At 26.6% G+C, this 14,433-nt stretch overlaps 1 pseudogene; it reads right to left on the bottom strand.

Moving 5' to 3' along the window:
- Nucleotides 1–1,475: 1,475 nt before the first annotated feature.
- LOC132938902 (uncharacterized) lies at nucleotides 1,476–2,084 on the bottom strand (annotated as a pseudogene).
- Between the last annotated feature and the right edge of the window lie 12,349 nt (nucleotides 2,085–14,433).

Raw genomic sequence — 14,433 nt, 5'->3', positions numbered from 1 at the left:
CTGTAATATTCTGTATTGTGTTATTTATAAATGATATTGTTTCCGTTTTTATTAATATAAAATATAAATAATAACCTTCATAAACAATTTTATGTTTAATAAGTAAATACTATTGTAGATATATTAGTAATATATAGCAGTAGAAATTTATAACATTGTAGGTACTTATTGCTATTTTATTATTTATATATAATTTATAATGTTATATTCAAATTGTTAATTCAAAGCAATTTTTTATATAAACTTGTATTTAAAAAAAAAGTACATCAAATATTTTTACTGTACATTCTATGTAGGTAGGAAAAGGAAAAAATCTTTATTAATAATAAAACGACACTTTTAAAACTATTTTCGATAACCATTTCATTACACATTTAAAGTATGTAATAATTTATAACATTATTCATGAAAATTTTTTTCAGTTTTTATGTCTGCAACCAAACATTTAAAAAAAATGTATAGAATAGGCAGTTAATTATTTAAAATGGTAACTTTAGTGGCAAATGCAGACATATTTTAATATGGTGCAAAGTATTATCATATTTATCAGTTTAAATGTGTCTTAAGTTGTATACACCTTAAAATGTAAACTCGATGAAGTGATCATTTCGGCTTCTAAAAACGTCTAGAAATGAGTTACACAGTTAAACTGCGTCACTGCGGTTGAAATTTTGCAACAACAATGGTTGCTACAATAAACAGTGTGGAATAGGAATATTCTTAACGTTTATTGGGGAATATAATATGTATTATTTTTTAAGATTTGAACCATGATCAATTATAAGTCGTATAGCTTGTAAATTTATATAGTCATTCACATGCATACATTATTTCATAAAAGTTTTTTTATTAGTGAGAAAATAATTAAAGTAGAAACAATTATTATCAATCTAAATGTAACAAATTATACTTAAATAGCATCATATTTTAGCCTTTTGATTGACTATATATACAATTTATATTATATACATATATATAATCGTGGGCAATCCATTTAACGCTTATGAGTTATAAGTTGACCTGTCGAGATCTAGCTGCTTCTTCAGACATGCCATCACATTGTACGAGTAATTGCATGTCGATCTACCTCCTATGACACAAGTAAAGCTGTAATTAATGTAATGTATATATAGTTATAAACATATCTACTAAAATGTCACAGGCAAATTGTTTATTAATAATATAGGTATTACATTTAGGTCTTATTATTTGTTAAATATAATTAGTTATTGAAAAATTTAAATGTTTCATTTAAAAAAAATAGCCATTTCAACTTTTGGAACAATTCAATATATGTAACTGTTAACTTGTTTTATAAGTTATAAAAATTATAAACAATGAAACAATATAATATTATACACGCTCACATTCATAGCCGTCTTTCATCCTGCCAAAGATAAAGATAAATCACGTTATCCTGTGTTCAAAGTTATTTTGTCGATTTATAATAATATTATATTTTTATATTATTATAATTATTTGTATGCTAATGAATTAGTAATAACTACCAATGTTCCGTCCATAAATTGTTTTTCCATAGAACATAAGTATTTTAAATTTGTGAGACATGTAAATATAATTATATTTGTTTACTTATCATTTATTAGCAAAACGTTTACATTTTTGTTAGTCATAATATTCATATTTATGAGAACTTCATGTACTTCATTAATATCCTTGAGAAGTGGTGGGTGGTATTTGTTTTTTTTATTATATATATTTCTACGAATATATGAAATATCATTGGTCAGTGATTGTGTATCGTTTCCTAAACTGCGAAGTTCAAATCTTGTTATTTTAGATGGCATTTCGTTTATATTGCTTTCAGATATTTTTTGTTTGAGATTATTACTAACTGCTTGACATTAAATTGTAGAATATGCTTCATGATCATGATCCAAAACTGATTTTTCTTGTAGTAAAGTTTTGTCCTTGTTGAAGACTAATTTGGCCTTGCATGTTTTATTAGCGCATTCCCACGTTTTATTTCCACTTATTTTTGATTCATATTTAAATTTTAATTGAAAATTGTTTAACACTGTTAATTGTTTGCCATACTGGATAAACATTGTTGTAAACTCCATCACGTTGAAATGTTGAATAAATATTAAATTTTAACTACTTCTACTAACATTTAACACTTGTAAGTAGATACTAACTAGTATTATCAAACGTATTTTCATGTATAGTTATAGCTATAGTTGGTAGGTAGGTACTTGATAGTTCTTAAGTTGACACTTCCTAATAATTAGCAAAACTTACAAGAAACGATGAGAAAACTATAATATTTACATAACACCATAGTTTTCAACAAAATTAATTAGGTTTTAATTATATTAAAAAAAAAAAATAACTGTAGAAATTTGATATTTTCATAAAATAACTTTATAGTCATGTAATATATTATATTTATACTTTCTACATTAATAAATAATTAAAATGTTTTACATCGGTGTAGAAAATTAAAACGCAGTTTATATATTATGTTATTAAATACATAAAATAATTTATTTCTATAACTTGAATCAATATAATTACATAAATTCACAGACATCGACGTACTAATGATGCCAATATCTTGAAACTCATCAGGCAATCAGACTAAGAAGATATCATGCAAACAAATCATTATGTAAAAAAAAATCCATAAAAAAAATCAATAAAAGTACCTAACGATCATAGTACCTCGCATCTGGCATTAAAGAAAAAAAACCAAATAATGAGATCATCAATCATTTTTTTCAATAACAAAGTAAAAAAAAAGTAGTTACACTATTAAGATCCATCCACGGCTGATAAGGAAAGAAATGATAAAAATAGTTATCACGCATGACGTTATCGTCTACAATAACAAGGTAATTAAAACTGCAGCTTCCAGACAAATCACATAGCCCAGCATCTGGTTTTATATACGAAACATAATATAATATTAACACAAGAATATCAATAGAAAAAAGGACAAAGCATCAAAAGTCAAAAATATTAACTCACATACTTAATAACTTATAATTACTTTATACATCATATCCCTCGCCACACAAAACTCACTTCTTACTTAAAGCACTATTCAAACAAATCCACGTCGACCAATGAATCAAAAAACGAGGACGCACGAATAAGCAAATACCTACGCCAAAATAACAGAAAATCAAAATTACGTACAAAACTTAACACATGAATATTTATAGGAAAGATAAGCATACGGCCATATATACCAATAGTACCTATCAAAAATCAAAAATATTAACTTACCAACTTAATTCCTTTATACTTCACATTTCTCGCCATACAAAGCCACACACCTTACTTCAAAAGCCATTCAAACAAATCCGTGTCAGCAAAATGAATCGTAAAACAAGCACGCATGAATTAAGCCGATTAGGTATTCAGAACAAAAACCACACATTCCTCGAAAAAAATCTCAAGCACATCTAATGTGCGCTTACCTCAAAAATAATATACAACTACCATAGATATTCGTCAACGCGCGAATATTAATACGAGCGTGTAAGACGTGCGCCAATACATAAACATCAAGACCAAGCAACCAGTACACGTGATTTTAATTTATATGTTACGTTTGGTGATAATCATTTTAATCGTATTTTTATAATATTCTTGAATGTTGATCACTGAAAGATATTTTTATAAACGTCTAATAAATACCTAAGTGATATTATACTTCAGTGAGATAGCATTTAAATCTGAAATTAATATTTCATTATACCATCCGCACCCATATAGTGGGGAAAAATCTTGCCACACATAGGTACACGTGTTGCTAACCAAACATACCAACTAAACCAACCGTAACCCCTATAATATAAAATAAATAATTATGTGCTCACAAGTATTTTAATTTATATAAGTGCATTTATAGATAATTGAAAAAACTAGGTAGAAATATGCACCTGAGCAGTAGGTATCCCTTACAGAAATTGTATATGCTACTTTAAAAACATTTGATTTATTTAATTTCATTAGTGTTGTACTGGCTAAATGAACCCAGGGGCACACTGGAAATGTAAAAGACTACTGGCCTACAATTACAAAATACTCCACATTCATGAAAATTCAGAAGAGTAATTAGTATTTTTTTTGTATAATACGGCTCTGGGTAGTGTCAAGTTTAAACTATTAAACTGATATCAATAGGTCTTATTTATAGTTCTATACCCATAGAATATAATATTCAAAATTCTAATTTAAAACAGTACTTGTTTTTAATGTTTATTATAATTGGGCTCTTATATTTTATAAACAATCTAATTCATATTTTGTAAATTACTATTTATAGTTTGCATTGAATTCAATCCAGATTATTACTGTTATTGTAGATTCCTATATTTTACTACTTAATAATGGTGAAATCCTATTAAACTCAACAAATATGGAATATCTACATACATTTGATGATTTTAAGTCAATAAGGTATTGTACCATATAATTGATCCATTATAACAATACCAGCTATGTCTTGAACTGTAAATTATAATTTATTACAGTTAAATTATTTATTTTTTAAATATATATTATTATAAATTATAATCTATCACAAATTATGCCTAGTGTAGATAGATTCCACCAATGAAATATTATCGAGGGGTATCAATTTATAGTATTCTATTATCAAATTCAGAATTTTGAATTGTGGATGATAAAGATTTAATTATGGCTACCTCACTGTGAGCAATGCATGAATAAATTAAACTAAAAAATGTTGTGGTCACAAATTGTGTTTTAAAGCTTTGTCTGCTGAATTAAATATTATCTATGTTTATGTGTTGGGGTTCAACATAACTCATATTACAAGTTACTGTAACAAGACTAGTTTGTAACAGTTAGTAGAAGTATTTGTACATACATAATTTAAGTCACTCTGTATATTACTGTTAACGATTGATTGTTGTTATGATTATTATATATGTAATAAGGCCTGGCCTGCTTAAAACTTCAATAAATAAATACTTGATAGCATTAATACCATTATATTTGATTTTCGCTATAGTTGATTATTATTCGAAGTTAATCGATTCAATAACTACTGAACTTTATTCAATAAAAAGTTATACCAATAAACTCCTTGAGACTAAGCGGGTGTTATAGTTTGTTTCTTGATTGACATTCATAGAAAAAGAGACTAATAAAATTGGAAACAGAAAATGTTCAAAACAAATCGAAATATTTTTAAAATTTGATCGTGTATAGAAAATGCAAACATAAACAACCAATGAAAATTTCATGTATATATGTTCATTTGTTTTAAAGTTATACCAAAAACCAAAATCTATTTTGCTTAAAAATTCCCGTTTTTCCTTAATTTTTATGAGTGTTTGAAGTTTATATTTTGGAAAAATTGTATATTCATGTGTAAAAAACTGATTTTAGTCTTTATGTTGTAATACAAACAAATTATTGATTGGGACTTGAAATTTTTACATGTAATAATATATTTTATTATTTTTACTAGTTATAAACATGACATTTTCAAAATATTTAGGTTAATTTAAAGCTTTTAAAGAATGACATTTTAAAAATATAGTTTTAGTTTTATGAATACCAAAATTAAACCCAAGCAATTACATAAAAATACCACATTAATTATTGAATTTTCTAATAGTTATAATGAAAAATGTATGTACGTTGTACGTTGTACTATTTATAAACGTATGTTTATAAATAAAAAAGAGTTTAAATAATATGTTGAAAATGTTATGGTATAGACAATCTGAAAATTTCAAGCATCTACTTTTATTTGTTTTTGTATAATATGTATTTATCGATTTCACCAATTTTAAACTCTGTTAGATTTAAACTGCGTTGATGTTGCGTTGTTTTTACTGAACATAACATATGGCAATCTGTGTGCTAAAACATTTTAATTTGAAAAAAACCAGGTTAGTGGATATCGCTCTGCTGTACAGTAGGTTACAAGTTGGTCACTGTATAATGAAAAACGATTCTGAGTGGAAACGGTTTGTCAGTCTGGATATTTTATATTGTTACTAGCTGATCCCGTGCACTTCGTTACCCGTTAAATGTACAAACTGTATACGACTCAAACTTTTTTTCAATGCGTTATTTAGTATTCGGTGTATGATGTTCTAGATTTATCTTAACATTTCTGTTGCCCGGAATAAAAGTTCTGATTCGCAGCAGTATATTATCATGTAGGCTAACTAACTGCGGTAGATCGCGGACCCAGTGCTGTTTGTACATTAGTGTATGATTTAACTCTAAAGTATCAAAGTTATACCAAGTTTGTCGTTTTTACTCAACCTTAACTAACCTTACCTAACCTCACCTACGGTGGATTAATATAATCAATTAATACAAAATCCTAACCTAACCTAACCTAACTGTACTAAAATCAGATGAATAAAAAAAAACCAAATTTATTCCTTTTTAAATAAGCCTGTCTTCTTCCCAGAGATCTAATCCAAACGCAAACATTCATTTTTATATAAATATATTGACAAAAAATAATAATACAAATCAACAAACATGCCCAATTAACTGATAGCAACTAATATAATATAATACACCATTATTATTTTTATTTTTATTTTTTTCTGGATCACCCTTATCACTTAGGGTTATGAAAAATGGATAGTAGCCGATTCTCAGACCTACTAAATTGTGAATATGCATATAAAATTTCATAAAAATCGGTCAAGCTGTTTCAGAGGAGTATGGTAACAAACGTTGTGACATGAGAATTGTATATTATATAAGATTGTATATTATTATAGCCTGTAAGTTTAATTAATATTATAAATCACAACAAAATATCTGTAACCGTTATTTTTACTTTTATTCGTTTCTATGGTGATAAACAAAACGTTTAATTAAAATCCCATTTTTAGCGGTTTATTGTAATAAGTCAATGGTTTTTCCCTTGGTATTAAATAACTTTTGAGAAAATCGAATAATGACCTCTTTAAAGTACCATCTTCATCCAACTTTTTAAAAGATAAGATACTTCATATAGAAGTCGCTGCACTTTTTCTGGTAGAAATTTTGTATACAGGATAAAAAAGGTGGCCAAGTGGGTGTCGCTTTGCTGTACAGTAGGTTACAAGTGGGTCACTGTAATGGATGGCGCTAAATTTGAATTCAATAATATAATATCATTGTTTAAGAAAAACGATTCTGATCGAAAACAGTCAGTCAGCCTATGATATTACTAAGTATATTTGATGATATTATTGTGAATAAAGTAATTTATATATAATATATATCAATTTACGCGGAACATTGTTTTAAATTATCAAAAATTGTACTTATGTTTTTTTGATATTTTCAACATACTCATAATAATCATAATAATTTGCTAATTTTCGTGATTTTTCCGTATTTTGTCAATATTTGAACTCTAAATGCTTATAAATAAAAACCGTGACTACGAATATTTATTATTTTTCAAATATCATTGTAATAATATAGTAGGGCCTTGTATTATATTTTCAAGCTTTTTTACCCAACAAATAAAGTTTTATTGACATTCATTGAAAAAAAGTCTAATACAATTGGAAACAGAAAATGTTCCTAAGCAATTCAAAACAAATCAAAATATTTTAGGCGCTGTTCGAACACTATGCTATGTGAGTTTAACATTCATATCAAGGTTAGACTTTGGTTTCTAGATAATTGTATTCAATACCATACGAAATTCACATTGACTTAATTTTAATCAACGAAATTGATATAATCCTTTATAAAAACAACTAAACGATAAACATATTATATTAAAATCAAAATTACACCACCGTCTTTTCAACGGACATAAGAAATATAAAGCAGAAGAAATATAGAAAAAATAATAGAAACCTCACGTTTAGTTAATTAGTCGACATATTTTATTCAATACGTGACGTACAATAGTTGACAGTTGTTATTATAATAACTAATAAGACATAATATAATATGACAAATTTTGGAAAATAAATAAATATTAGTACTATGATATATATATATAAAACTTTTAAAATGTAATTCGTAATTACTAGATCAATATTTTTTTTTTAATGAATAACTTGAGAACAAAAACAACGACATAATTTATTAACTCGTTTCGTATCAAACAGCAGCGTATGGTCTACATTTAACCTAACCTAACCTTTTGAAGGTTGAATAATGATTTACCATCTTTCGAAGAAGACGAAGAAGCAGGCATGTCGTTGGTAGTCTAAAAAAAAACGACGAGATCATAACAATTACATTTTTACAATAATTATTTTAACTTTTATTTTTGGTTCTTTTTAAATACAATTTTCAAAAATAAACGAATAAATATAAACATAACATATAGTTAATTAACTATTATAAATTACCGATAATCGTATTTACGTATTGTTATTTAAAAAAATAATAGAAAGGTACGATATAACGATATAATGATAATTGACGAATAGCCAAGCGTGACGTCATGGAGCAGATGAGTTACCAGCCGCCAATGTTAACGTTAAAAAGTAGTTGGATTTACACTATGATTTTAATAACTTACTAAAGTATTTGAACATTTTTTTTTTTTAAATTGGCTTGGCATCATTCGGCTTTTCGGGTGAAACAAGCGCAAGGTCTGTTTCTGCTTTATCTCTAGCTGCCTTAGCCTTATCCCAATCAGACACACATTTGTCCAACGCCTTTTGATGGTTGAATGATGGCTTACCATCTTTTGAAGAAATTGACAAGGAGAATTAGAAGAAGACATGTCGTTGGTAGTCTAAAACAAAACGACGAGATCATAACAATTACATCTTTACAATTATTTTAAACTTCACTTTCTTTGATTTTTGATTAAATATTACTTATTGATGTATAAAAAATATTAATATTGATTATGTTTACTATAGTTGTAACTTGTAGGTGCAAAAATAGAAATGTTATGTAGTAACAAAACGTTATTTGGCTTAAATAATTTTTTCCACGCCTAATGGGAATTATATCTATAGAGTAATTCCTATAATACAACGTATTTTCTTTCAGCATCTAAAAATTAACATGTAATATGTAAAAAGAAATATCATTTGTACCAATAAGGGTGTATTGGTATACGGTTACGCGGGTATAAGGCGTATACCCGTCAGCAGATTTTCGATTTTCGGCGCATACCCAATGTAAAATCTCATTTTACGGATTTACGCACCTATAATAGCCCGAAAACTTAATAAAAGTTAAAACTTATTTATTAAATATTAGTTCATAAGAAAAATTGTCATGATGTTTCAATGAATTATTTATCTATAGAAGTATTGAAGATAACATAATGCGTTGTGTTTAAAGTTTTAAGTTCAATTTAGTAAACGCGGCAAACGTGTATCTTGCATTCTTGCGGTGTTGTATATATTGGTAACCAGTGACGCTACGTGTTTATCAGACATGGGCCAGTTATTAAATATAATTTCTACCAATATTAATATGTAATATATTTAAAAATATTGAACATCATCAATAATCAGGTGATATATTAGGCAATGGTTTCCAAGTTCATGAAAATAATCAACTGTGACACCTGAAGTTCATGAAATTAAATTTCCTTCAGTTAAAAGTTAAGCTGCGATATTCTTACGTCATAAACTACTCTAGTATTTGATTTACATAAACATTAACCGAGACTATTAACTCTGTATAGAAAATTAGATTATTTTAATAATATATAATAAGAAATTAAATTACCAAAATCAAAAAAAATCAATAAACGAACACTAAACAACCAGTTTACTTGAGGATGAATGAAATTATCATAACTTATAAGTCTTACAGAATTCACATAGTTTATGTAAACCAGTACTAATAAATATATATTTTTAATTTTTAATTTATTTATGACATTAAACAACGTTATACAGAAATCAATAATTAATAAAATATAATATCGTTAAGCTCAAAAAATCAAATGACTTCTTAACGTACAATAACATACTCCTCCCACAACGTATTCGCAAGAAATATTTTGCTACATTGACTGTGTTGGAATAGGATGAGCAACAGTAGCGGAGGTTAAGATGCTGTTAAAGGAAACTTGAGGCATTGATTTAGAACAGGTGGGGACTATTAGGGGGGAAACTAGAGGGACAGAATTTTGAAATTTATTTTCCAAAGCAGCTAGCCTGGCACTTTGACCTTCGACAAGGCTGATTCTATCTCCGAGGGCTCTGATGGTGTCACTAAGCGCAAGTTGGGAATTGGTTGCACATTTTTGGGATTCTTGGGTCCGCTGTTGTTGTTGGGAATTTTCGTTTTGTATGGCAATGAGGTCTTGATTAACGGAGGATTGAAACTTTGAGAACTTAGCGTTGACTTCGGCGTCGTTGTCATCGATTCTAATACATAGTTCATCAAGGCGCGCGTCGAGTTCACTGAACTTCCGGGAGACATTGTCTAGCTGAGAGTTAAACGCATCAGACATGTCGGATACTAATTGAGCTAGTGACTCTAAAGAGAGGGGGGAGTTTCCTACTAGAGATTGATTGGCCTCTTCAGTACCTGACATGGTGATATCAAAATCAGTGGCAGGAAGTATGGGGGAGGGGTAATAATTTGCGGGGTTGAACCTATCAGTCACGAATAAATACCAGAGTATTTCAATATTGGGGACGTTGGGTTAAGAACCGGCTAACTTAGTGGGAAGAGCACACAAAAAAAAACATTTATAATAGTTAAAGTAATAGAATAGTTAAAATATTTTTAACATATTTTATAATAATAATCTTTAAAGTTGTTTAATAATCAACAGAATCTTTTAAGAGATTGTATTAATAAAATAATTTAATGATAGGGAAAATATCAAGAAACCAAAGCAAAGGTGACTTAATAAAATAATAATACATTTTTAAATAATATTAACTTGAATAGTGTAACAATAGTAGGGGGAAATATGGGAAAATAGTAAATAGTTATATTAAAGTTATTATAAAATGAAAAATTTTTGCTAAGCAACAAAGTGGATATACTGGTCCAAGTATTAAAATAATACTATACAATAAATCTCTTTATACGTAGCACCAATTCATAAACAAAATAAGAATATAACAGTAATAATAAGGTGGAAATTAATTTAAATATAATTACTGTAACAGTGAAATAAGATAATAACTAATAAGAAAATATTTTAAATAGTTGTGCACTAAGCGTACCAGAAAGATTAATATAATAAGAATAATAAAGTAATATAAATTGTTATACTACAAGATAAATAATATAGGGGAAAATCAATTTTAATTTAACAAAATAATGTTTAACTTTAACGGGTTATACTAAAGGAAATATAATATTTTAATATAAGAGTGAACTAAATGTCCTAAGACAGATAATAATAATGGAGTTAAGTTAATTGAACAAAATCAAAATATCAAAATACAAAGGCCCAATTGTTTTTATAAGCATTTAAAGTACAATTTGACAACATTTATCAAATTCAAAATTTAAAAATGATTTTGTAGTTAAAAATTTATAAAACGTTCAAATTTTGTAGCTATGAATAGAATACTAACAACAAGGTTCCACATAAGTATGGTTATTCTGTACCAAAAAATCTCAAAAATATAAATTAATGTTTTTTTATAGTTATTTTATGTTTAAATTCGGAGGAACCTACTAATTATTAATTCACCGTTTTATGTATTTCATTATGGGACCCCTTGAAAATCAAATCCATGGGCCTTTGGTGTACCAGCTGGTCGAAACTGTTAAGTGAATGATTGAAAACATATTTAATTTATATAAATAGGTTATTAGATGATAAAGATTAAATCATTTCGTTTGATATTTAAATTTGCAAAAATATACATTATTAATAAAATTGAACAGAATTCCAGCATTAAAGTTTCCAAGATATGGTCCGAATTTCAGACTAGAGCAGACTGTAGTTATTTTTTGAATCCTAAAGACGACAAATTTTGGAAAATAAATAAATATTAGTACTATGATAAATATAATACTTATAGTTTTGTCCTGGTAGATAATTACATCTATATTTGATACTTTGCTGGCCATAATTAGAAATATACAGTCATTTCGTATAGTATTGACATTATATTTATTTGAATACGATAATATTATAATTACCTTTCTATTTAATTGCTTGAATTGATTTGGGTATTCATACAAACTAAATGTAATAATGACAATATAAATACTTCTTATTTTAATGTTGTTTTAATAGTAATTATAATAATTAATAATTATATTAGATTAAAGAAAACAAAAATTTATCAAAGCGCTGACGTTTGAATATGAGAATAATGAATGTCATCAAATAGATATTATTACGTTTTTAATAACATATCGATAAGATAATTACTTTTTACTCAAACCTACCACAATCCTCAAATAAAAGGCTCGAATATTAACCCATAGTAACTATCTGTTTAGGCACGGATCGAACACTATGCTATCTGAGATTAACATTCTTATCAAGGTTGGACTTTGGTTTCTAGATAATTGTTTTCAATACCATACGAAATTCACATTGACTTAATTTTAATCAACGAAATTGATATAATCCTTAATAAAAACAACTAATAGATAAAAATATTATATTAAAATCAAAATTACACCACCGTCTTTTCAACGGACATAAGAAATATAAAGCAGAAGAAATATAGAAAAAATACTAGGTACCCCAAGTTTAGTAAATTAATCGACATATTTTATTCAATACGTGACGTACAATAGTTGACAGTTGTTATTAATAACTAATAAGACATAATATAATAATATGACAAATTTTGGAAAATAAATAAATATTAGTACTATGATAAATATAAAACTTTTAAAATGTAATTCGTAATTACTAGATCAATAATAATTTTTAATGAATAACTTGAGAACAAAAACAACGACATAATTTATTAACTAGTTTCGTATCAAACAGCAGCGTAAGGTCTACATTTGAAAATGAAAAAATAATATAATAATATAATATAAAGAGTATAATAATATAATTTAATATAATATAGGCCCTAGTTTTGGTGGTCTAAAACAAAACGATAAGATCATAACAATTACATCTTTACAATTATTTTAAACTTCACCTTCTTTGATTTTTGATTAAATATTACTTATTGATGTATAAAAAATATAAATATTGATTATATTTACTATAGTTGTAACTTGTAGGTGCATAAATAGAAATGTTATGTAGTAACAAAACGTTATTTGGCTTAAATAATTTTTTCCACGCCTAATGGGAATTATATCTATAGAGTAATTCCTATAATACAACGTATTTTCTTTCAGCATCTAAAAATTTCCATGTAATATGTAAAAAGAAATATCATTTGTACCAATAAGGGTGTATTGGTATACGGTTACGCGGGTATACCCGTCAGCAGATTTTCGATTTTCGGCGCATACCCAATGTAAAATCTCATTTTACGGGTTTACGCACCTATAATAGCCCGAAAACCTAATAAAAGTTAAAACTTATTTATTAAATATTAGTTTATAGGAAAAATTGTCATGATGTTTCAATGAATTATTTATCTATAGAAGTATTGAAGATAACATAATGCGTTGTGTTTAAAGTTTTAAGTTCAATTTAGTAAACGCGGCAAACGTGTATCTTGCATTCTTGCGGTGTTGTATATATTGGTAACCAGTGACGCTACGTGTTTATCAGACATGGGCCACTTATTAAATAAATTTAAACTTATTAATTTCTACCAATATTAATATGTTATATATTTAAAAATATTGAACATCATCAATAATCAGGTGATATATTAGGCAATGGTGTGCAAGTTAATAAAAATAATTAACTGTGACAAATGAAGGTAATGAAATGAAATTGCCTTCAGTTAAAAGTTTAGCAATCTTATCGATGATTCATTGTTCGGCGATTTTATAATGTTAGTAAAGATCATTTAAGTTCATTTTAGTGATGATATATACTAATCTCATATTTAATTAAAATTGTACCATGTACCTACAGACAATTTTAATATAAACATGGTAAACCTTTTATGAAGGTATCTATGGTGATTTGTTTTGTAAGTATAACAAAATAACCAAATGATCAAACTATATATCTATTTTTATATTTTATTCTTAAAGTTACTTTAAATTATTATATGACTCTTTTTCGATTTTGGTTATTTAATTTTATATAAAATTAGTTAGGTATAATGGCCATCATATAACACGTATACATGGTAGTTATTACAATATAATATATAGTATATTATGATATGTTATAATACAAACGTCTCAGTTTTGTATCGGATTATTGAGATCTTGAAATTATTTATTATATTTTTTGTAAATTATATCATTGTTAAATGTTATATATTGTAAAATATTTCAAGAACGTACTTTTTAAGAACTTTACTTTAACTATCATCCCATACATATTTAATATATGTTATGCTCATCATAGTCAATATTTGTATTATCATAATTGTTTTGTTCTTAAAAATATATCGTGTTGAA

The sequence above is a fragment of the Metopolophium dirhodum genome, chromosome 1 (genome assembly GCF_019925205.1).
Source record: "Metopolophium dirhodum isolate CAU chromosome 1, ASM1992520v1, whole genome shotgun sequence".
Classification (NCBI taxonomy): domain Eukaryota; kingdom Metazoa; phylum Arthropoda; class Insecta; order Hemiptera; family Aphididae; genus Metopolophium; species Metopolophium dirhodum.
Note: the sequence above shows the minus strand (reverse complement) of the source record. Positions and strands in the feature narration are given on the sequence as shown.